Source organism: Ahaetulla prasina, chromosome 9 (genome assembly GCF_028640845.1).
Source record: "Ahaetulla prasina isolate Xishuangbanna chromosome 9, ASM2864084v1, whole genome shotgun sequence".
Lineage (NCBI taxonomy): Eukaryota > Metazoa > Chordata > Lepidosauria > Squamata > Colubridae > Ahaetulla > Ahaetulla prasina.
Window position 1 is genome coordinate 4,465,835 of NC_080547.1, and position 20,673 is coordinate 4,486,507.

At 45.1% G+C, this 20,673-nt stretch overlaps 1 protein-coding gene across 2 annotated transcripts in view; it reads left to right on the forward strand.

The window, feature by feature from the left end:
• Window positions 1-1,971: 1,971 nt before the first annotated feature.
• Window positions 1,972-20,673, forward strand: part of SLC39A14 (solute carrier family 39 member 14) — a 66,024-nt gene continuing 47,322 nt past the window's right edge. For both annotated transcript variants that reach the window (XM_058194569.1, XM_058194568.1), the window contains exon 1: window positions 1,972-2,029. The gene's annotated coding sequence lies outside the window, so the exon portion shown is untranslated. The remainder of the gene's footprint in view (window positions 2,030-20,673) is intronic.

Consider the following 20,673-nt stretch of genomic DNA (forward strand, 5'->3'; position numbering starts at 1 on the left):
TCTGTATTCGAAAGTCCCACAAGATCTTCACTGTCTCATTTTCGATAACCTTTTTCACTTTGTGCTCCCATGACTTTTTAGATACAGGTATGTCGTATTTTTTACATAGGGACCAATACAACTTCTTCTTCTTCTTCTTCTTCTTAACAGTAACAGAGTTGGAAGGGACTTTGGAGGTCATCTAGTCCACTCCCTGCTCATGGAGGAGACCTATACTAGGGATTCAAATCGCCAAACTGCCGACCTTTCTGATCGATAAGCTCAGCGTCTTAGCCGCTGAGCCACCTAGCCAAGCTTCTTCTTCCTCCTCCCCCTCCTCCTCCTCCTCTTCTACTTCTTCTTCCTCTTCCTCTTCCTCTTCCTCCTCCTCCTCTCCTTCTTCTTCTGCTTCAGAGGTGAAGAGAAGTTTCCCGAGTATGCCTCATCACCTTGTGATGGGGTGAAACGTTTTGCTAATCTTGTAATTGCAGTTTCTTCCTTTTCGTGGTGTGACTGTTGTGTTTTGCAAACTGGTTTGTTATGCCTGAAGTTTTTGGGTAGTGATTTTGAAACTTGGCAGCTTTTAAGATGAGTGAACTTCCACTCTTACAATTCCGCAGCCGCAATACTGGCCGAGACCAATTCTAAGAGCAGAAGTCCACCCATTTTGAAAGTTCCCAAGTTGGAAGTTTCCAACACTGCTATGGCATCACGTGCAAATCCACCAGTTACATCTATCGGTACTATCAAGTCAGACAATGCACCGCAGAAGGAAAAGAAAAAGAAACGGGTGGGGAAGCAAAATCAGTTCCCCCCCATTTCAAATTTCAGGTCTGAAATCAAGGTGAATTTGGGATGATCTTAATAACAGAAGTCAAGTTAAGTTAAAAATAACAGAAGTCAAGTTAAGTTAAAAGAAGTCAAGTTAAGGGGCCTGCCTACCGTTCCTGTCCTAATTTATTTATTTTTTATTTTTATTTTTTTATTTTTGTCACAATATATATAAGAATCATACAAAAAAGATTATGTAGTATATAAACATATGTATGAGGAAATATAAGGAGGTATAAGCATATATATATATATAGGAAGAAGAAAAGAAAAACAATAGGACAGGAACGGTAGGCACGTTTGTGCGCTTATGCACGCCCCTTATGGTCCTCTTAGGAATGGGGTGAGGTCAATAGTAGAAAGTTTTTGATTAAAGCTTTTGGGAAGAGACCACAGAGTCAGGTAAAGTATTCGAAGCACTGATGATTCTGTTACAGAAGTCATATTTTCTGCAATCTAGATTAAAGCGGTTGACATTAAGTTTAAATCTATTGGTTGCTCCTGTATTATTGCAATTAAAGCTGAAGTAGTCTTTAACAATAATGTTCCCTTTGAGTGTATCCAATTCGTACGGTTACTTCATGCTTATGCTTATATATACCGTTGTGTTTGACAAAATAAATAAATAAATAAATAAATTGGAAGTTGGACGGAACGACTGCGAATAAAAAAAAAGCAGAGGAGACTGCAACCCTCACGGCTATCGGCAGAGGGCAGCAAAGACGCAGGAACGCTTGACTCGCGGCTGCGGTCTGGCGGTCGTCGCCCCTTTGCAGCCCCCTCTGCAAATGCAAGCGGGGGGGGGGTTTCCACCGGAAGGCCTGCAGAAACCCCCCCCCCCGCAACCCTTCCCCAATTATTCCTCATATAAACCGCATTATAAAAGGGGGGGTAAGAAGCCCCCCCCCCAAAACCCGCCGCCCTCCCGCCTAAGTGACCCCGTCGCCCCCCCTCCCTCTGCATCCATGATGCGCCACGCGGACCGGCTCCTCCGAAGGGGGCGGGGCTAGGCTAATTTCCAGCGAATCCCCCGCGCGAGAGGCGGGGCGGCGTGGCCGGCGGGCCAATGAGAGTACAGGGGGCGGGAGTCCAATGACGGCGTGGGGGCGGGGCGCCGGCTCTCTTGATAACGAGCATGCGCGGTGGCGGCCGCCTGTCAGTCCCTCCGCTTGGCCTGGAGCGGAGCGAAGCGAAGAGGAGACGCGGCGCCCGTTGGAAGGTGAGGCGGTTGGGAGCCCCGAGCGGATGCTTGGCCGCCGGAGCGGGGCGACTGGAGGAGTGGGGCCCGCCCGGGGTGGGAGGTGTGGGGAAGGGGTCGAAGGGGGGAAGGAGGGAGGGAAGGAAGGAAGGAAGGAGAGAAGAAGAAGAGGGAGGGAGGAAGGAAAAAAGGAGGAGAGAAGGAAGGGAGAAGAAAGGAAGGAAGGAGAGAAGAAGAAGAGGGAGGGAGGAAGGAAAAAAGGAGGAGAGAAGGAAAAGAGAGAAGGAAGGGAGAAGAGGAAAGAAGGAGAAGAAGAGGGAGGGAGGAGGAGGAAAAGAGAGAAGGAAGGAGAAGAGGAAAGAAGGAGAGAAGAAGAGGGAGGAGGGAGGAGGAAAAAGCAGGAGAAGGAAGAAGAGGAAGGAAGGAGAAGAAGAAGAAGAAAGGGAGGAGAAGGAAAAAGCAGGAGAGAAGGAAGGGAGAAGAAAGGAAGGAAGGAGAGAAGAAGAAGAGGAGGAAGGAAAAAGGAGGAGAGAAGGAGAGAAGGAGAGAGAAGGAAGGAGAAGAGGAAAGAAGGAGAGAAGAAGAGGGAGGAGGAGGGAGGAGGAAAAGAGGAGAGAAGGAAGGAGAAGAGGAAAGAAGGAGAAGAAGAGGGAGGGAGGAGGAGGAAAAAGCAGGAGAAGGAAGAAGAGGAAGGAAGGAGAAGAAGAAGAAGGAAGGAGGAGAAGGAAAAGAGGAGAGAAGGAAGGGAGAAGGAAGGAAGAGGAAGAAGAAGAGGAAGGAGAAGAGGAAAGAAGGAGAAGAGGAGAAGGAAGAGGAAGGAAGGGAGAAGAGGAAGAAGAAGGAGGGAGGAAGGAAGAAGGAGAGAAGGAAGGAGAGGAAGGAAGAAAAGGAAGGAAGGAGAGAAGAAGAGGAAGGAAGGAAGGAGAAAGAGGAGAGAAGGAAGGAAAGAGAGAAGAGAGAAGGAAGAGAGAAGGAAGGAGAAGAGAGGAAGGAAGGAAGAGGAAGGAAGGAAAGAGAGAAAAGAGAGAGAAGGAAGAAGAGAGAGAAGAAGAGGGAGGGAGGAAGGAAGAAAAGGAAGGAAGGAGGAGAGAAGAAGGAAGGGAGAAGGAAGAGGAAGGAGAGAAGAAGAAGAGGGAGGAAGGAAGAAGGAGAGAGAAGGAAAGAGAGAAGAAGAAGGAGAAGAAGAGGGAGGGAGGGAGGAAGGAAAGAGGAGAGAAGGAAGGGAGAAGAGGAAAGAAGGAGAGAAGAAGAGGGAGGGAGGGAGGGAGGGAGGAAAAAGCAGGAGAGAAGGAAGGGAGAAGAGGAAGGAAGGAGAGAAGAAGAAGAAAGAAAGGGAGGGAGAAGGAAAAAAGCAGGAGAGAAGGAAGGGAGAAGAAAGGAAGGAAGGAGAGAAGAAGAAGAGGGAGGAAGGAAAAAAGGAGGAGAGAAGGGGAAAAGAGAGAAGGAAGGGAGAAGAGGAAAGAAGGAGAGAAGAAGAGGGAGGGAGGGAGGGAGGGAGGAAAAAGAGGAGAGAAGGAAGGGAGAAGAGGAAAGAAGGAGAGAAGAAGAGGGAGGGAGGGAGGAAGGAAAAAAGCAGGAGAGAAGGAAGAAAGAAGAGGAAGGAAGGAAAGGGAGAAAGAGGAGAGAAGGAAAGAGAGAAGGAAGGGAGAAGAAGAGGAAGGAAGGAAAGAGAGAAAAGAGAGAAGGAAAAGAGAGAAGGAAGGAGAAGAGGGAGGAAGGAAGAAGAGGAAGGAAGGAAAGGGAGAAAAGAGGAGAGAAGGAAACGAGAGAAGGAAGGAGAAGAGGAAGGAAGAGGAAGAAGAGGAAGGAAGGAAAGGGAGAAAGAGGAGAGAAGGAAAGAGAGAAGGAAGGAGAAGAGGAAGGAAGAAGAGGAAGAAGAGGAAGGAAGGAAAGGGAGAAAAGAGGAGAGAAGGAAAAGAGAGAAGGAAGGGAGAAGGAAAGAGACAGAGAAGGAAGGAGGAGAAGAAGAGGAAGGAAGGAAGAAGAAGGAAGGAAAGGGAGGGAGGAGACGGAAAAAAGCAGGAGAGAAGGAAGAAAGAAGAGGAAAGAAGGAGAGAAGAAGAAGAGGAGGAAGGAAGGAAAGAGAGAGAAGGAAGAAAAGGAAGGAAGGAAAGGAAAAAGAAGAAGAGCGAGGGTGGGAAGGAGGAAGGAAGAAAAGGGAGGGAGAAGGAAAAAAGGGAGAGAAAGAAGGAAGGGAGAAGAAGAAGAGAGAGGAAGGAAGGAAAGGGAGGGAGGGAGAAGGAAAAAGGTAGGAGAGAAGGAAGGAAGAAGAGGAAGAGGGAGGAAGGAAGGAAGGAAAGAAGAGGGAGAGAAGGAAGGAAGACAAGGGACGGAGGGAAGAAGGAAGGAAGGAAGGAAGGAAAGGGAGAAAAGAGGGAGAAGGAAGTAAGGAAGCTGGGGGGGGGAAACAGGTGGGTAAGAGGGGGTCCAGACTGCTCCCGCTACCTATCACTCCCCCCACTGCCCTCTAGAGCAGTTAGACTACGACTCCCATAATTTTGCACCAGCCTCCTCATTTCATGGCACTAATGTCATCAATGGGAGTTGTAGTCCGGTTCTGGGGGAAAATTGTGGGGGAAATTGGCACATACCCCTTTATGGTGTCTGTCTTCACCTCCCCCTATCCAGATTCTTGCTTCCTGCGCCCCCCCTCCCAATGTCAGACGTTCCTCAACCATAACACTTAGGAGGTCTGAACTTCATTTCCCAGTATTCCCCAGGAAGCCCTGCCTGGGGAATTCTGGGAGTTGCGGTCCAGACCTCCTAAAGGTGCCAAGATTGAGAAACACTGAATAGAGGGTGACTACTTCTTCCTTCCTCTAATCGATTGCGAGCCAAGGGGGATGTCCGTTAGGTGGGCCAGGATAAGTGGGTTATGGGTCCAAGGACAGGAGGATAATTCATCTGCTGTGGGCTGGGCTAGCTTCCTAGTGCTAAAGATGCTTAACAGGATAAGCATGGAAGGGACCTTGTAGGTCATCTAGTCCAACCCCTCACCCAAGCAGGAGACCCTACACCATTTCTGACAGATGGCAGTCCAGTCTCTTCTTGAAAGCCTCCAGTGATGAAGCTCCCACAATTTCTGAAGGCAACTTCTGCTCCATGGGTTGATTGTTCTCACTGTCAGAAATAATTTCTCTTTATTTCTAGGTTGAATCTCTCCTTGATCAGTTTCCATCCATTATTCCTTGTCTGGCCTTCGGGTGCTTTGGAAAATAGCTTGACCCCCTCTTCTCTGTGGCAGCCCCTCAAATATTGGAACGCTGCTATCATAGCTGCAGGCTGTCCATCTTACACTGTCTCTTCTCTGATATCAGCTGGGTTGGTTTTTTTTTTTTTACTCCAAATCTCTCTTAATTTCAGTTTCCTTTCCTTTTTCCAGGCTGATTCAGTTCCTTCTCAAAATCTGAGGTTGAAACCTGTCTGCCTGCTCTTCTGTAAATTTCCCAGTATAACTTCCCGATATGAATGTTCTTCCCTTCGATCGTGACGGGCTTCACGTGTCCCATTGCGCAGGTTGTTTTCTCAAGCTAGGTAGCCTCCCGATGTGCGCGCTTCCAGTTTTCAGCGTTCTCAGCAATGGCTGAGCTCGGTTTGAGTTTAGGGCATTGAAGTTCGTATGTAGAGTTGGGTGTCCAGGATGGGTTACATTGATTTTCACCGCTCAGAAAATAGCTTCAGAAGTTCCCTCAACGGTTTATTGAATAGCTTTTATTTATTTATTTTGTCACAACAGTATATATAAGCATAAGCATGAAAGTAACTATATAATATATAAGCATATATATATAAGTATAAGCATGAAATAACTATATGAATTGGATACAGTCAAAGGGAACATTAGGACAGGAATGGTAGGCACGTTTGTGCTCTTATGCACGCCCCTTACAGACCTCTTAGGAATGGGGTGAGGTCAATTGTAGACAGTTTTTGATTAAAGCTTTTGGGACTTTTGAGAAGAGACCACAGAGTCAGGTAGTGTGTTTCAAGCATTAACAACTCTGTTACTGAAGTCATATTTTCTGCAGTCAAGATTGGAGCGGTTAACATTAAGTTTTAATCTATTGTTTGCTCTTGTATTGTTGTGATTGAAGCTGAAGTAGTCTTTAACAGGAAGGACATTGCAATAGATGATTCTATGAGTTAAACACAGGTCCTGTCGAAGGCGGCGGAATTCTAAGTTTTCTAAACCCAAGATTTCAAGTCTGTTGGCATAAGGTATTTTGTTGTATTCAGAGGAGTGGAGAGCTCTTCTTGTAAAATATTTCTGGACACGTTCAATTGTATGGATGTCTGAAATGTGCTATGGTTCCAGACAGGCGAGCTGTATTCAAGAATTGGTCTAGCAAATGTTTTATAAGCTCTGGTTATAAAAAGGCTTGTTGCCTTTTTACTAAAAGCAATTAACCCATCATGCACATAACATAATAGAATATACAGTAGTGGCCAACATTGTGGGAATCTTTTGGGAAAAGTGTATTTTTGAGGTTTGATGGCTAATAACACCACTTCCTTTTTTTTTTTGGTTTCAAGATAATCCTATTCCACTGCTGGAATGGCCTGGGAATAGCCCAGACCTTCACCCAATGGAAAATCTATAGAGCCGATTAAAGAAACTTGTTAGTCAGAAGCGACCCAGCAATAAAACGCAGTTAATAGAAGCCATCATTCAGTCTTGGTTTCACATTATAACAGCTGCAGAACTAAAAGACATGGATCACTCCATGGGAAGACGTTGTAAGGCCGTCATTCATGCTAAAGATTACCCAACTAAGTATTAACTGACGTGGGGATAATTTTTGTACATCTTGTTTTTTCTACGTTTCACTTTTCTTCTTTATACTGTAACTGCTATTCTAATAGCAAATCCTTCATAAAAGTTATTGCATAACATTTTTGATTAAATTATATTTCCATTGATATATAATTTTATGGTACTACTCCAAAAAAAAGGGATGTTATTAGCTAGTTTTAGAAAATACACTTTTCCCAAAGGAATAGAATAGAATAGATTTTTTTTTATTGGCCAAGTGTGATTGGACACACAGGGCATTTGTCTTGGTGCATATGCTCTCAGTGTACATAAAAGAAAAGATACATTCATCAAGAATTCTAAGGTACAACACTTAATGATGGTCATAGGGTACAAATAAGCAATTGGGAACCAATCAATATCAATATAAATTGTAAGGACACATGCAACAAGGTTACAGTCATAAAGTCATAAGTGGAAGGAGATGGGTGATGGGAACGATGAGAAGAGTAATGCAGACTTAGTGAATAGTTTGACAGTGTTGAGGGAATTATTTGTTTAGCAGAGTGATGGCGTTCGGGAAAAAACTGTTCTTGTGTCTAGTTGTTCTGGTGTGCAGTGCTCTATAGCGTTGTTTTGAGGGTAGGAGTTGAAACAGTTTATGTCCAGGATGCGAGGGATCTGCAAATATTTTCACATCCCCCTTTTTGACTCGCGCAGTATACAGGTCCTCAATGGAAGGCAGGTTGGTAGCCATTGTTTCTTCTGCAGTTCTAACTATCCTCTGAAGTCTGTGTCTTTCTTGTTGGGTTGCAGAACCAAACCAGACCGTTATAGAGGTACAGATGACAGACTCAATTTGGGCCACTACTGTATGCAGCCTAGGGTTGAACTCTGGAGACCTCCGTGCTCTATGAGCTTGCTTCGAACAACCAAGGCCAGAGACCCCCCCAAGGATTCCACATAACACAATGCAATCTCAGGTTTCCATAGTACTGATGCCAGAATGTGCTATATTTCCAGTTCCACCTTCGGTTTCAGTGAGCATTCTAATTCATCTGAACTGAAGCTCTCTTTTTGCATTTGATCCTTGTACGTGTTATAATTTTTTTTTTATTTGAATTTATACCCCGCCCTTCTCCGAAGACTCAGGGCGGCTTACATTGTGTTAAGCAATAGTCTTCATCCATTTGTATATTATATACAAAGTCAACTTTTATTGCCCCCAATAATCTGGGTCCTCAATCTGGGTCCTTGTCGCGTACATTCTAATAAAACATTTCCCTCTAGGAATCGTCACCCCTCCCCTCCTCACCCAGCAGTATTCCTTGAATATGGGAATTTGTGGTTTTCCTTCCATGGAGCAATCTTCTTCTCCTTCCATTTCTGTGCCCTCAGTGCCTAACCGTTAAAGCTGGCTGAGCCCTACCATTTATAAATGCTCTTAAGAATATATATTTACCGTATATACTCGAGTATAAGCCGAGTTTTTCAGCACGTTTTTTGTGCTGAAAAACGTCCCCTCGGCTTATACTCGAGTATATACGGCTTATACTCGAGTTTTTTTTTTCCTTCTTTTTTTCACATTATACCGGATGGCGCAAACTTGGCGGGCTTTTGCATTAGCGCGGGGAAGCCCTGCCGGTGCAGTGAGAGGGCGGGGTGGGGGAGCCGCCAGCCTTCTCGGCTGAGGGAGGGAGGGTTTCCCCGACCGGTAGCTGCCTCATTTCCCACCCTCGGCTTATACTCGAGTCCCCAGTTTACCCCAGTTTTTTGGGGTAAAATTGGGGACCTCGGCTTATACTCGGATCGGCTTATATTCGAGTATATACGGTACTTTATATTCAAATGCAGTGTCATGTTTCAGTCCCATGCTACAGGGCCTCAAGGGACCTTGGAGGTCTTCTAGTCCAACCCCCTGCCTAGGCAGGAAACCCTACACCCACTTCAGATAAATGGTTATCCAGTCTCTTCTTAAAAACTTCCAGTGTTGGAGCATTCACAACTTCTGGAGGCAAGTTGTTCCACTGATTAATTGTTCTAACTGTCAGGAAATTTCTCCTTATTTCTAGGTTGACTCTCTCCTTGATTAGCTTCCACCCATTGCTTCTTGCCCTGCCCTCAGGTGATTTGGAGAACAGCCCGACTCCCTCTTCTTTGTGGCAGCCCCTGAGATATTGGAAGACTGCGATCATGTCTCCCCTAGTCCTTCTTTTCATTAAACTAGGCATCATGGCGACCAAAACTGGATGCAGTATTCCAAGTGTGGCCTTACCAAAGCCTTATAAAGCGGTATTAACACTTCACGTGATCTTGATTCTATGCCTCTGTTTATGGAGTCTAGAACTGAACGGATATCAGGGTCACCAGCAGGCAGAGGCTGCGTTTGCGCAACGCACTGGACTAAGCCAAAGTGGGGTTGGAGAGTTTGTGGTGTATCTTGCCATCACATTAATTTGAATTGTTTGTCTGACGTTCTCGTGTGATGTGACTGCAACCCATTGTGTTTTATTAGTCTGTGTAAATGTAGCCAATTTTCTTGGTTGGGGAATACGAGTGATATATGATACCATGAATACTTGGACTTTGTAAGAGGAGGGCTAAAGATCCTACGAGAGAAATGTTGGATGTGCTCTTGGTGCTTAGTATAGAGTATGGTGAGAATGTGAGAAATTGGGGAGAAGGATATTTGCGGGGTCCTCAAGTGGTGGCCCCTGAGCTTGGTTGTTTGCTTGCAGACACTTCATTACCCAACTAGATAACATCACCAGTGCAGGTGAGTGTAGGGTGTGTTCCCTGTTTATACACAGTAGCTTATGCTATCAGGCTTGGAGAAGTGTGGTTTCTCCTTGGTAATTCCTTGATTATGGTATTGTTTCCTGCTTGATTCTTTGTCTGGTGTTAATCCCTGCTTATCTGGGTGTTTGTGGCTGGAGAGGATATGTGCTAGTTCTTTTGTTTCCTTAGCTTCCTTTATTGTCTTTTTTTGGAGTGGTGTTTAAAAGCAAACAGATCAACTCTGAACTACCTATTCTCTTCTAGAAGAATATTTATCCAGTTCCTGTCGAACTTAGACTTTTCTTGGAAGAAGAGGCACATCTTGAAAAATTTGGTCAGCTTATAGGCCACCAATAGAACAGGACACGGGGAAGTTATCTTGGAGCACCGACATTTTGGAAGAAGTATGGTAGATTTAGTGAGATTGAGACTGAGGAAGCTGAGGATAATAAAATAGTAGCAGGAATAGTTGGTGTGTGTGTATGTGTGAAAGAGAATGGTAACATAGGTCACACTTGCAGACTCTGGCTTAGGTTCGTGGTTCTCATTTTATATTAAGTAATGCTGAGTTAATGGCACATTAATGGAATAATCTGAAAGTACTGGATGCATGGAAGATATTTTGGGCCACTTATATGTATGTATAAAAAGGTAAAAGTTCCCCTCGCACATATATGCTAGTCGTTCCCAACTCTAGGGGGCGGTGCTCATCTCCGTTTCAAAGCCGAAGAGCCAGCACTGTCCGAAGACGTCTCCGTGGTCATGTGGCTGGCGTGACTCAATGCCAAAGGTGCACAGAACACTGTTACCTTCCCACCAAAGGTGGTCCCTATTTATCTACTTGCATTTTTTACGTGCTTTCGAACTGCTAGGTTGGCAGAAGCTGGGACAAGGGGGGAACGGGAGCTCACCCCCTTACACGGCAGCACTAGGGATTCGAACCGCTGAACTGCCGACCTTTCGATCGACAAGCTCAGTGTCCTAGCCCCTGAGCCACCGCGTCCCTTATCCGTATGTATATTTTTAGCCATATGAACTAAAGTGGCTGGTTCGCTTGAATGGACTTTGCAAAAGTAGGCAAATGTTTATGTGCTTCTTGAGCAAGAAGCTGAGAGAAATAAGGGATGTTTTTGATATGAAAGGGTGCCTGCACCTTCGGTATAGAAAGAAATATTGTGTTATGTAGGTATATATGGATTTCACTCTTTGGGGGTGTTGTCAGGCATGGAAGACCAAGGCCGCAAGTTAAGTTCCAATGAAACTGATTAACTGCCCATGACTATGCATAGGAATCTAGACATCTAATGGTTATTGCTATTTTGGCGCTAGATGAGGGCCAACAGAATTCAAGAGGGGTTGGACTTAGTCATTTGTGGCTACTGGAGACTCTAGGCTGATTCCTCTTTTGACTCCACCTCTAGTTTCTCCCGCCTTCTCCTACAAGTGCTGAATAAAGTTCGGTTGCAGCAAACCGGGTGTGAATGATAACGAATAATAATAATTTTAAGGTTTCAGTGAGGAAAATGTCTTGTGGTATGGTGATGTTCATCCATCGTGTTCGAAGAGGACCATGACATCTAACAGGTTGTGGGGCTGTCCATGGTGTGTCCGCAAGTGGCTGGTAAGGCTTATACGGGCACGGACTGTTCTGCCACATGTCGGGCAGACATGTGTGGGCACCACTATTGCAGCATTTGCAGCTCTGGCTTTGCGGAGTGCTCGCTTCTCTTGTGCTATGGTTATCCTTCTGTCTTCAGATGTCTGGCAGCCTTGGCGGATCGACGTGCGCCATGTCGATCGATCTTGTGCCAGGGTTTCCCAGGAGGCGGTGTCGATATCCAGGGACTTGAAGGAGGCTTTCAGCGTGTCTTTGTATCGCTTTCTTTGTCCCCCGTGCGATCGCTTTCCTTGAGACAGCTCACCATAGGGGAGCTGTTTGGGGATGCGTTGGTCTGGAATCATTACAACATGATATATGCCCAGCCTGTCTGTCTGGGCTTTCATCAGCAGGGTATCAACTGATGGCAGGCCTGCTCCGGAGAGGACTTCTGTGCCTGGCCCCTTGTCCTGCCACCGGATCCTCAGAAGTCTGTGGAGGCAGGTTGTGTGGAAGTGGTACAGTTGCTTAGCGTGCCTCCTGTATCCAGTCCAAGTCTCACTGGCATACATCAAGGTAGCTAGCACTACTGCTCGGTGGACTTTGAGCTTTGTAGCAAGGCTTACTCCATGGCAGTGCCACACATGGGTCCGTAGCCTGCCAATTGCAGACTACTGCAAATCTTGTGGTATAGGGCAGGGGTCTCAACCTTGGCAACTTGAAGACTTGTGTACTTCAATTCCCAGAATTCCTCAGCCAGCTTTACTGGCTGAGGGCTTCTGGGAGTTGAAGTCCACAAGTCTTCAAGTTGCCAATGTTGGAGGCCCCTGGTATAGGATGCTAGAAGATACCAGACACTGGATTATTTGGTGCTTCCTATCCTGATAATCAGGGATATGGTGGCTCAGTGGCTAAGACGCTAAGCTTGTTGATCAGAAGGTCGGCAGTTCAGCAGTTCGAATACCTAACGCCGCGTAACGGGGTGAGCTCCCGTGACTTGTCCCAGCTTCTGCCAACCTAGCAATTCGAAAGCAGGTAAAAAATGCAAGTAGAAAAATAGGGGCTACCTTTGGTGGGACGGTAACAGCGTTCTGTTCGCCTTTGGCTTGTAGTCATGCCAGCCACATGACCATGGAGTTGTCATCAGACAGCGCGTGCTGTAATTTTGAAATTGCAAAAAACACGCATTGCTTACAGTAAAAGCTGACAAAATATGAAGTTGCAGGTCAGCGAGTTCATCAAATTTCCAGATCAATCAACTCACCAATTGTGGCAAGTAAGTTCATAAATTGGGGCAAAACTCACCTAGCGGTCTCACCTAGCAACATAAATTTGGAAGTCAGTTGTGGCCATAAATGCAGCATGAGCCACGGTGGTGCAGTGGTTAGAGTGCAGTACTGCAGGCTACTTCTGCTGATTGCCGGCTGCCTGCAGTTCAGATCTCACCAGGCTCAAGGTTGACTCCGCCATCCATCCTTCTGATGTGTGTAAAATAAGGACCCAGATTGTTGGAGGGCCATAGGCTGACTCTGTAAAGCGCTTAGAGAGGGTTGCAAAGCAGTGTGAAGCGGTATATAAGCCTAAGTGCTATAGTTCCATAACTGAATTGCAAACATTTTACCCTGTATTCCGTCGGTTCTGTGGCATATTACACTGCATGTAAATAGTCTCGTTTTATATCTTACAAGTATCAGCATTACGTTGAATAAGTCGCAGTGCTTGGGTATTGAAGGAGAGGCATAAAAGATGAATAATGCCGCGACACGTTTTATAAAACGAACGCCTTCTGGAACCTGATTGTGGTAGCGCTTAAACCAGGGGTCTCCAACCTTGGCAACTTTAAGCCTGGCGGACTTCAACTCCCAGCTTTGCTGGCTGGAGAATTCTGGGAGTTGAAGTCCGCCAGGCTTAAAGTTGCCAAGGTTGGAGACCCCTGGTTTAAACTGAACTCTCGCTTCATCCTGGTAAATATCTCTATGTCATGCCATGCTGAAGGAATGTCTCGAAGGTTATCGGGTGAGATGGAATACAGACTGAAGAGCGTGTGACTTGCTATCGGTCCGGGCGTTGAACTAGTGATGGCAGTTTCTTGGCAGATCAGGAGGTGTGAAAAGAGCATTGCTCATTAAGGCCTTGCTCTTAGCCTTTTGAGGGAGGATTGCGCAGAAGCGTAATCTTCTAATGCAGTTGTTTTCAAACCTGGCAACTTTAAGGTATGTGGACTTCGACTCCCATAATACCATGGCTGGCTGGGGAATTCTGGGAGTTGAAGTCCATAGGTCTTAAAGTTGCCAGGGTTGGATATCCCTGTTATAGACAGATCCATATAGAGGTGGGGGTTTTTTCCTTGCCAAAAATAAGAAAGTAAATTCTCCTTACAGGAGATATTTTATTTATTTATTTATTTATTTATTTTATTTATTAAATTTTTATACCGCCCTTCTCCCGAAGGACTCAGGGCGGTTTACAGCCATAATAAAAAACAACAGCAATATACCATATTTAAAAAACTTATTATACAAATGGCCAAATTAAAACATTTAAAATAAAACCCCGAATTATAAAATGTTAAAACATTAAAACTAATTAAAATCCTATTTAAAATCCTATGCCAGTCCTGCGCGAACAAACAAATAGGTCTTCAGCTCTCGGCGGAAAGTCCGAAGATCCGGCAGTTGCCGAAGTCCAGGGGGAAGTTCGTTCCAAAGGGTGGGAGCCCCCACAGAGAAGGCCCTCTCCCTGGGGGCCGCCAGCCGACATTGCTTGGCGGACGGCACCCTAAGGAGTCCCTCTCTGTGCGAGCGTACAGGTCGGTGGGAGGTATTCGGTAACAGCAGGCGTCCCATAAATACCCTGGCCCTAAGCCATGGAGCGCTTTAAAGGTAGTCACCAACACCTTGAAGTGTACCCGAAAGACCACAGGTAGCCAGTGCAGACTGCGCAGATATATTTGAGGGAGGGAGAGAGAGAGAGACAGATCTGTCTGTCTGTCTGTCTGTCTATCTATCTTTATCATCTAGCTAGCTAGCTATCTTAAGGCTAATACAAAGAATGTGATACTACTTACCCCTGTTTCCCCAAAAATAAGACCCTGTCTTATGCTTTTTTTGAACCCTGAAATAAGTGCTTGGCCTTATTGCCATGCACTCAAAAGCCCGATTGGGCTTATTATCAGGGGAGGTCTTATTTTGGGGGAAACAGGGTGTCTTATTTACTTATTTATCTTAAAAACGAAACAAAAATCCAACTGATGCAAATTATAGCCAAGAACGAGGTGAGGATCCATTAAACATCTTGGCTGCATCCTGTTGTGACCCAGGCCCAAGTAGTAGTAGATGCAATCACTTCAAAAACAAACAGACTTTATTAGAACAGCTGAGAATTAAACTCATTCTCAGCATCGTCCAAACTAAATCAAAGCAAATTCTTCATAACTCAATTCTTCAGTCTTATCACCAACCTTGGTCTAATTAGGCAAACTGCCAAAGGCTTTTCTGGGCAAAAGTTCAAAAGCAGAAGACGCTGACAAGAAATAAATGCAGCAAGACAAGGAGCAAGGCTATCAACGTTGTTTTCCGACAAAGAGCCCAAATGCCGTTGCTGGTCTTTTAAGCCTTATGGGAGGGGCCAATCATCTCTTGGCCCTACTTCTGAGTTGTCCTCTTTGCTTTAGCCGTTCTTGCCTTCTGGCAGCTCTTCTCATGCGTGCATTAGGAACAGGCTCCTCCTGTTCCTCTACCTCACTATTGTCAGCCTCTGGAGGCTCTGGAGTCTGCACATCACTCCCTGATGGCCCTGGCCCACCTCTGCCTCCGACGCAGAGCCCTCATCCTGGCCTTCCCCAGCCTCCAGGACTGGCCCATGTTCTTCCTCAGCCTCATCACTGTCTTGCTCCACAGGCTGCTGGCAGGCCACAACACATCCATTGCAATTTAGGTTTCTTTTTTCGGCTGATCATTTCAGGATAAGAGAATCCTTGGCCCTGTAACTCATTTCTTCTGAGCTAGTAAATATCCCAATAATATAATCCCATAGGGAGGAGGGGCTTTGAAAATCATTTCGTTTAGCTGGACTTGTTTGGAGCCAAGAGCTGCAAGGTTGATTTCTCTAGTGGAGGACTGATTGTCTAAGCCACAGGACATTTTTTTTTCTTTCCAAAAGCAGTGAACCGAAGGGGTCCTCTGGGGTCGATACCAGAAGTGTTCCTATGTTTTTATATATCCAGAGGACTTGAATAAATTGCGTACAAGGCAAAACTCTTCTCCTTGATGCTGGTACTTATTGAAACACTTCTGACTTTAGGTGAAATGTGTGGGAGTTAGCTTCCACTGTTGGCTATCGCTCATAGCCGGTAGAGGTAGATCAGTGGTGAAATCCAATTTTTTTTTTACTACTGCTTCTGTGGGCGTGGCTTGGTGGGGGTGGCAGGGGAAGGATGCTGCAAAATCCCCATTTCCACCCTACCCCAGGGGAAGGGTACTGCAAATTCCCCATTCCCACCCCGCTCCAAGGGAAGGATATTGCAAAATCCCCATTCCCTCCCCACTTCTGGGGGAAGGATATTGCAAAACTTCCATTCCCACCCCACTCCAAGAGAAGGATACTGCAAAATCCCCATTCTCCCCCCCCCACTCCTGGGGGAAGGATATTGCATAATCTCCATTCCCACCCCACTCTGGGGCCAGCCAGAGGTGGTATTTGCCGGTTCTCCGAACTACTCAAAATTTCCGCTACCTGTTGGATTTCACCCATGATGTAGATTAGGGGTCTCCAACCTTGGTCCCTTTAAGACTTGTGGACTGGCTGAGGGACTCTGGGAGTTGAAGTCCACAAGTCTTAAAGGGACCAAGGTTGGAGACCCCTGATGTAGATGGTCTATGCTTACATGTAGTCCTTGACTTACAACCTATTAGTGACCATTTGAAGTTGCAACAGCAGTAGAAAAAAGTGACTTATGGGCATTTTATACACTTGTTGGAAGAACTGTCCATCTGGTTCAGTTCCAAGCGGGGAAAAAGACACTGGAAACATGGAGGCTGATTGGAAAGATGGTTTGAATGAAGAAGCTAACCACCAAGCACATGGTTCTGGTGCCGCTGACCACATGGAGTTGAGAGTGAGGGGGGTTTTATACCTTCTCTTGGGCTTTGCACTTGAGCTTCCTGTTCCTGTGCAAGGACATGTATTCTATTGGTTGTTGTCAGATCCCATGGGGCCATGTACAAATCCTAGGAGTTTGTCTGAGCTAAATTTGATTGAGGTTTGTGAGGGTGATGCAATGAAAGGGCATTGGGCAATTCCTATTGTGGCTGAGGGCTAATCCTACTGTAGGAGTTTAGCACCCACCCCCCTCCTAGAAGAATGAAATATTTTAGAAAATATTTAAAAAGGCAGAATATATTTCCCTGGATGAGAAATGGAGAAACATGTTTTAAAGACAAAGCAGCTCCCTGCAACTTCCTGCCACCCCCCACCTTTGTCAATGGGCCATTAAAAGCCTCAGCTAAACTCACTCATTCTCCCCACCTTTGTCAATGGGCCATCATCTGCATCATAATAGAACCCATTTAGCAACTGAAACTCACCACATGGCACCTGGGAAGATTACATCAGCCAGCAAGGCTAGCTAAGACCCCCACCCCCTGGGAGTCTGACAGCCAATCAGGGTACTCTTCTTGTGCCCCAGGAAATTCAAAGCTCAGAAAAAGCATAAAACTAGGGAGCACACAGGATCTCGGCCCCTTTTCTGTTCAGGATCTCAAGCCATGTGATCCTGACCACCATTAAACCATCTTTCCAAGCAGCCTCCATGTTTCCAGTGTCTTTGTCCCCACTTGGAACTGAGCCCAGATGGATATTTCTTCCAACACTACCTTTGTTGGATCTTGGGTGAGGGTATTTGCTTATGAATAGAGCTGTCTATCTCTTTATTTGTTAAGTGCTGACATCTGCTGAGGGCTATTAAGAAAGGTGGGGGCTGCTTTCCAAGGGCATGTTTCTCCATTAGTATATTATATTTCCAGGGAAATATAATATTCTGCCTTTTTAATATTTCTCAAAATATTTCATTCTTCTAGGAGAGGGGTGGGTGCTAACTTTCTACACACTTAAGGCCATTGCAGAATCCCCGTGTCATGTATGTGATCAAAATTCGGGTGCTTGGCAACCGGCTGAACAATGACCTTGCTTAATGACAAAAATTCTGGACTCAATCATGGTCGTAAGTTGAGTATAGAAACCCTTCACCGTTTCAGAGAGAAGCGGGATTAATTTTGCCCAAAGGTTTTGTGTATATTGGAGTGCTTAAATTGTGGTTTTTCGCTTTAGATATGTGAGTCAGCCCATCGCTATTTATTCAGTCGGCCCAAAGAAAGTGAAACAGCAAAAAAGGGAGAGAGAAAGAAAACAATGCATCAATTCAGGGGGTTGGACTAGAAGGCCTCCAAGGTCCCTTCCAACTCTGATGTTATGTTATGTTAATTCTATGGAGGAGGCCTTCTCACGTAGCCAGTTGTATTTAGCAAAATCCGTGGTGTTTGGAGGGATTATGGTTTGGGTGAACCCAACCCTTATAAGCTTCAATAAATCCATGATTTTATTTTTTTTTATTTATTTATTTGTCAACCATATATAAGATTACAGGTAAAAATATAAACATGATTTGGATACATGAAAAGAGTAAGTAAAAAGGGAACATTAGGACAGGGACGGTAGGCATGCAGGTGCTCTTATGCACGCCCCCTTATAGACCTCTTGGGAATGGGATAAGGTCAACAGTAGACAGTCTAAGGTTAAAGTTTGGGGGGTTTGGGGAAGAGACCACCGAGTCAGGTAGTGCATTCCAGGCATTGACCACTCTGTGTCGTGTCCCACTCCTCCGCTGACGGCCGGGTCAGGGAAATCCGAATCAGGCTTGCCTCTGCAGCTCTGCCCAAAGTCCTAGCAAAGTCCTCAGAGCAGGCAGGAGACCAGTAAGTGACTTCAGCAAGATAAGTTCGACTTTGCCTGACTCAGAGACTGCCAGAAAGCAGATCCTTTATATAGGCCATGGGGTGTGGCTCCATGACTCAGCACTCATTAAGGCCTGCCCCTCCCTTCCTTCTGTTGCCTCCGCCTATCCAATCTTCTGATGCGAGGGTCACTCCAATCAGCTGTTGTTGGAAGTAAACTTTCCTCAGGCTCACATGCTGTGGAGGAGGGGGAGGGGTCTAGCTGCTCCGTTTGCCTGGGCATGGAGTCAGGGCTGGGGCCGGGGGTTGCTCCCTCCTCTGCAGCCTGCTTGGGCATGGAGCCAGGGCTGGGGCCGGGGGATGCTCCCTCCTCTGCAGCTTGTCTGGGCATGGAGCCAGGACTGGGGTCGGGAGGCATACATTCCTCCGTGTTCGGGAGCAGATAAGCAGACCCCGGCTGCGGTGAGAGCGGACAACACTCTGTTACTGAAGTCGTATTTTCTGCAGTCGAGTTTGGAGCCATTTACCTTGAGTTTGTATCTATTATTTGCTCGTGTATTGTTGTGGTTGAAGCTGAAGTACTCATTGACAGGTAGGACGTTGTAGCAGATGATTTTATGTACTATGCTTAGGTCAGACTGAAGTCGGCGTAGTTCTAACTTGTCTAAGCCCAAAATTTGGAGTCTGGTGGCATAAGGTATTTTATTGCTGAACTACAATGGTTTAATTAATTATAAACTACGATTGTTTAGCAGAGCGTTTGATTCTCTCGAAAGAACACTAAAGAGGTGGAGAACTTATATTGTGTCCTGATCGGGCCTACTGCTAAAGACTCTTTCTGGATTGGCTTTTACCTGTGTTAATAGATACCTTATACCTCTTTCATAAGATGCTGAATAAGGTTTAAAGCATCGCTGCTCTTCGTCCTTTGCCTAGCGCATTCCACTGAGGTGTGCGCTCCTTTGCCACGTAACACCCAAGAGTGGGAATTGGCCTAGAAATGAAATGCTGGCAAGGCTTACAAGCTCTTTTTATAGCTTGCCCTTGATTTCTTGCCGCCGTCGTCCTGCCTTTTTTCCTTTGGCGTTAATATTTCCACAGCCATGTTCCTTCTCCTCCTGCCTTCTGAATTGCCACCTGAAAAATTTAGGCGAAATCCTCGACTTACAGCAGTTCATTCAAAGTTACGACTGCACCGAAAAAAGTGACTTAGGTCCATCTACAGCAGAGGTCTTCAAACTTGGCAGCTGTTGTGACTCAGGCCCCAGTAGGTAGTAGGAAACTCAGTCAATGTAAAAACAAACAAATTTTATTATAACAGCTGAGAATAAACTCATTCTCAGCATAAGGTAATAGTAAAGGTTCCCCCTCGCATATACGTGCTAGTCGTTCCCGACTCTAGGGGGCGGTGCTCATCTCCATTTCTTTTTTTTATTATTATTATTATTATTATTTTTTTAAATTAACGTTACAAACAAAAAAGAAAATACATTTTCCACCCTTGTGCTATACATAAAAAAAAAAGGAAGATTTGGGTCTTCGGATATATCCTCACGATCGCCAAAATCCACGTTCTCGAGGTACAGGTACCGAAGCGTCCAATGTTCCAAGCGCATAGTCCACAAATGGTTTCCAAGTCTTCCAGAAAATATCTTCTTTATACACACCACTTCTAATTTTAATATCACATGTCATTTTATCATTTAAAGCTAATTTCCACATTTCAGAATTCCACTCTTCTATTCTAAAAATCACATCTCGTTTCCAATATCTAGCTATTATAATTCTACCTATTATAATCATAATTCTAATCAATTCTTTTTCATATTTTGTTAATTCTATTTCCTTAATTACCAACAATAATATAGTTTCCACTCTCAATGTTATTACTTTCCCCATCATTTCAAATATCATTTTCTCCAATTGTTGCCAAAACTTTTTAACCTTATCACATTTATACCACATATGTTCATAAGTCCCCAATTCCATCTCACATCTCCAACATTTTTTACTAATTTTTTTATCCATTTGTGACAATCTTACTGGAGTCAAATACCATTTCCAAACAACTTTATAATTATGCTCTTTAATCCTTATAGATAAGGTTCTCATAATTCTACTATTCCAATTCACATTCCAATCTGACTCTGGTATTTCAATATTAAGATCTTTTTCCCAATTTGTCCTCATCACTCTTTGTAGTTTTTCATTTATCTATTCGATAAATAGATGTGAAACTGAATTTGAATATTTAGTATCTCGGATTATGAAAGATGAAATTGGGCTAAAGGGACTCGTTAGCAGGGTTTATAAGCTCATCTCCATTTCAAAGCCGAAGAGCCAGCGCTGTCCAAAGACGTCTCCGTGGTCATGTGGCCGGCATGACTCAACGCCAAAGGCACACTGAACGATGTTACCTTCCCACCAAAAGTGGTCCCTGTTTTCCTACTTGCAATTTTTATATGCTTTCGAACTGCTAGGTTGGCAGAAGCTGGGACAAGTAACAGGAGTTCACCCCGTTATGCGGCACTCAGGATTCGAACCGCTGAACTGCTGACCTTTCGATTGACAAGTTCACCGTCTTATC